The 4,769-nt window shown below is 40.8% G+C and overlaps 1 pseudogene; it reads right to left on the minus strand.

Moving 5' to 3' along the window:
* Positions 1 to 265: 265 nt before the first annotated feature.
* Positions 266 to 2,859, minus strand: LOC144641324 (uncharacterized; annotated as a pseudogene).
* Between the last annotated feature and the right edge of the window lie 1,910 nt (positions 2,860 to 4,769).

Genomic DNA, 4,769 nt, shown 5'->3' on the forward strand with positions numbered 1-4,769 from the left:
TGTTCGTGCACATAACTGAAATTTTTACTGCTTGCTAATTTTCAGATTAACTCAAATTTTAGTTTTAGCCCATGAATACAGAGGCCTCACTTCTCAAACTTGTTTATTTAACAATTTTATTAAATTAAAATGAAGAAAAAACCAAAATTGTGATAGTGTTTTGGTAATCTGAGTTAAATTGGCATGGATGTTTATGATTTTATTTGAACCTTTACTCCTGAGTTTAAGTTTTTGATTGAGAAGATATACCAATCACAACAGTGTTTTATCACATTTCCAAATACCTTGAACATTGTCAAAAATACTTTGCTGTGCATCATATTTCCAACTTTCTTCTCTGTGTTTGAAAACTCTGTGTTATGATATAAAATTATTACAAAAAGTACTGTCACCACAGGTATCCCATGAGAGCCAGGATGACTTGCATGGGATTTCCATGGTAGCAGTGTGTGACACGTCTGTATCCTCAAGCTATTTCAAATTCTGCAAACACGTTTTCACTTGGTCACTGCGAGGAAGCCAAATTTATTGACAAAAACATTAAATTATTTTTTAGCATTTTTCTTAGCTTTGGTGATCTGCAGAGACTTGGGTCTGAGCTGTGCTGACGGATCTAATTCATCATATATATCCTCTCCTGCCTTGCCTTCAGATGGTGATGATTGTGATCTGGCAGGTCTTGTGGGTGGAGTCCCTGGAACAAAGACGTCATCTGTCAAAGCCTGATTGGGGCCTTGCTCATCAACCTCTGCATATGTGGGTCGCTCTTCACTTTCATCTCTGGATAACTTTTTAGGTTTTCTGTGTAGTTTAGTCAGATCCAAACCTCCGGCCTCAAGGGAAGCTTTCAAATTTGACACAAGCCCACTCTTCCCTGGCTTTTTAAATTCCTTCCCCCCAGGATGCCCTGCAATTGATAGCACGTCAGGTGCACTGGTTTTTCTACCCTTGAAGGGACCTGACCTGTGCACTGGGATTGGTGGCTGCTTAAGTGCACCTTTTGGTGGTGACAAAGCTGCGTAATCAATGCTTGCATAAGAATCCAGGTCATCTAATGACGATGCCTGTGGATGAGTCTTGGAGAGTGATGGTGAAGCATCTAAAGGACAACGTACTGATTGTATGGTGGATGTAGAGTTTCTCTTTAACTCTGGAGAAACTCTTTTTCCTGGGCTACTGCGAGGAGAGCTAGTGCCCCCATGGCTTAAAAAGGATCTTTGGGGTGGAACAGGTACAGATAAAGAAGACCCAGGTTGTGTTGTATCAAGTGTATTGTACATGTCATCATCATTTCTCGGCAGATTGGAAGCCATTACATTGTCCATCCCCTCATTATGAGGGTCAGGCCCAACTCTTGCAGTATCCAGGGTGTTGTACATGTCATCACCTTCTGTGGTTGATGAGGACTTTTTTTTGCCGTGCAGGAACTGGTGGTGTACTTACTCTTGTGGTATCCAGTGTATTGTACATATCATCACTGTCAAGTGATGTTTGTTTGTTCATATGTGACTTCCTTGGTTGTACTGGAGGGTGTGTTACTGTATCAAGGGTATTATACATATCACTACTTTCATCAACTGAGAGTGACTGGGATTTCTGAAGTTTTCTCAACTGTTCAGATGTTTTTCTAGTGGGAGCTGGTGGCCTTGATTTTGACATGTTCAGTGTGTTATACATTTCGCCACCTTCATCTACTGACTGGGATTTCTGAAACATTTCCGGTGTTTTTCTAACTGGAGGCGGGGGAGGTTTTGTTGCTTTCTTGCGTGTATCATCACCATCAGGTACTGATGATGTCTGCTTATTAACTGGCTCAAATAACTTCCTAGCTGTTGGTTTTGGTGGCCTGACAGATCCTTGAGAGTCGGTGCTTGCTGTATGATGGGAAGCTTTATGAGGTGACCTTGCAGGGGACCCAAGATCCAGTGTATTATAAGTTTCCTCGGGAGCTGATATAGGTAGTGGTGCTGTATTACTTTGTGAAGTGGACAGGGTATTGTAAACATCTTCACTTGCCTGAGAACTAGCAGGTAAAGTTACGGGGTGCAGTGTCTCACCAATCACATTATAAACATCCTCTGTTCCTTGCTGTTGATGTTGTGAGGCTGTTCCTAACTTTGGGCCACGATCCAAGACATTATATTCTCCATCCTGAGGTGAGGTCAGGTGTCGATCAAGGACATTGTATCCAGCTTCACTAACACCTTGTTGACCCTGTTGTAACTGAGGTTCATTAGCACCATGTACTGGCTGACTTAACGTGTTGTATTGATCGCCCTCTTCAGATTCCACAGACAATCTACTTCCTGGCACAACTTGACCTGTAAGAGGTGTGGCTGTTTTTGTCGTGTCCCGAGGCGGTAGGTGTCCATAGGGAGCAGAATAGGTGTTTTTCATTGAATTTGTCATTCTTGGTGAAAGCTGATCATCAGTAGCTGGAGAGGATACTGGTGTAGATGCTAAATGATCATAACCATTTGGTGGGATGTCTTTAGTGGCACATGCAGTAGCAATGGGTACAGATTGTGTTTTTCTTAGGCTTTCATGTGAAGATAAGCTTGGCTTATGACTTGCTCTAGACTTGACCACATTATCCAGGAGCTTGTAAATCTCGTCATGTTGAGGGGTCAGGAATGTAAACTTGCCTTGGCCTGTGGGAGCTCTCCGACCAGCTTCAACTGTGAACTTGCCCCGTGTACTCATGTATCGCCGTAGACAAGTGAAGGGCCATGCCACAAGCAGCCTTCCATCCTTTGCACAGAGAAGCCGCAGTTCACTGTTTGCTACATGAAGGTGACATGTATCTGTTGCTCCCAGCCTTGCCATTTGATCAGTTATTTCAGGTTCCACACAGAATGAGTTGACTGTTAAAAGAAGACAAAATTGTAGTTAGGAGTTGTTCTCTTTGGACCAACAGATTTAAACCAGTATTTTTTTGATTATTTTTTTTACAGAGATTTCAACCCTCCCATTATGGCAATCGTTTCCAGCCCCTGTTTTTGCTTACAGTGTGAACCAGAAATCCAAAACACTTTACTCTATCTTGCATATGTAAATTTCTGTTGAAAACCATTGAATGATAGCTCAAACTGCAAGAAATATAAATATTAAACAAATGGACAAAGATGGAGCCAGCAGGTTATTTTTCGCGAATAATTTGTCAACTATTTCCTCTGCTTCCTTTTTCTCGCTGTAATATTCTCCCATTTTTGTAACTTTTCTCTGGCAAAGTAAGATAATGTTTTCACTAGTCTTTTTAGCACAACCCTTTGTCGTTTTTCTGTGAGATCTTGGGCTACTTTTACCTTGAGGGCATCCTAGCATGAGCCCATGTTTTTTTGGGCATGGTAATGTACTGGATTTGTACAATTTTCGAGGTCATTCTGTTTGTCGTTCTTACGAAATCAATATAAAACTCTACCAGGTTTATCCAAGACAATTTTCCATTGAGTACGATCTCAAAATGCAGGAAGTGGCATCTTAAAGGGCTCTGCACACGTGGAGACAAGAAGCAGGGACAGGTCGCAGTGACATAAAGCAGTGACAGTTCATGTGCTGTTCACACTGCAGGGACATGAAGCAGGGATGTGTAGTGGGGACATGTAGCAGCGACAAAACCACAACATGTACACACCCAGGAAAATGTAGCAGTGACATGTCCCAGGGACATGTTTTAGCAACATGTCCCCTTGTGTATGTTGCTAATTTGTGGCTCATGCAACGCGAATTTCAAAAGAAACAATGAAAACCGAATTGGTAGTTCAACATCTCAAAAACTCGCAGAATTTTTTAAAATATAACTGTTGTTTTGCAGTGGATAACTAAGGTGCACATGCAGGGCTATTGTACTGTTCATTAAACCTTTTGTTTGGTTAGAAAACTCATTCTAGGGGACATTTCAACATGACTTGTAGTGCTAGTTCACACTGGGACATGACTGTGACATGTCCCTGCATCTTCTCCCCATTTAGTGGAGACTTTTAGAGGCCCACATCTTTATTTTATTTTTTAGGTGGGGTATGCTCCCGCATCCCCCAGCCCAAGAGACTCAGCCTTCGACACTTGGGGTCGCATCTATGCCACCCCAAAACCTCCCTTTCTGAAATTTCAAAGGGCTTGAATCTATATTATTAACTAAGTTTAAAGGAAAATGATAAATCTAGCTACCTTATTCTCACTAAATTTCGCGAGTACTTAATTTCGCGAACAATCAAGTGCCATATTTCGCGAGTACTTAATTTAGCGATTTTGAGAGGAAGGTACAATTGGAGTGTATTAAATTTCGCGATTTTTATCTATTCTTCGATATGAAGCTTTGACCTCGAAACTGTAACAACATCAGTAATATGAAAGTCATCGTAAAAAAACAAACAAAACAATATACACATAACAAAACATAAGGTATTCAACAGTCTAAATCCCTAATAGGTTCATCTACGACTGCAAGAGCGAGATTTTGAGGAACTTGGTGGCTGAGAACAGTTCGAACAGTGCGACTGATAGAGTGGGAGATAACTATAAATGGACAAAATTAAACAAAAAACGCCTAAACATGAAGCTCAGACATGTTAGAATAACTATGATTAAACACATCGAGTTTCATTATTTTGTATATTATCAGTACGATATTAAAGTTCGCGATTTTAAACTTCGCGTGTCCTATATTTCGCGAGCATTAAATTTCGCGATTTTTTCAAAATCGCGAAAATCGCGAAATTTAGTACTCGCGAAATTAAGTGAGAATAAGGTAACCCAATGTGCTTATATAA

This window comes from Oculina patagonica, unplaced genomic scaffold (assembly GCF_052425735.1).
Source record: "Oculina patagonica isolate OP01 unplaced genomic scaffold, crgOcupat unplaced848, whole genome shotgun sequence".
NCBI lineage: Eukaryota > Metazoa > Cnidaria > Anthozoa > Scleractinia > Oculinidae > Oculina > Oculina patagonica.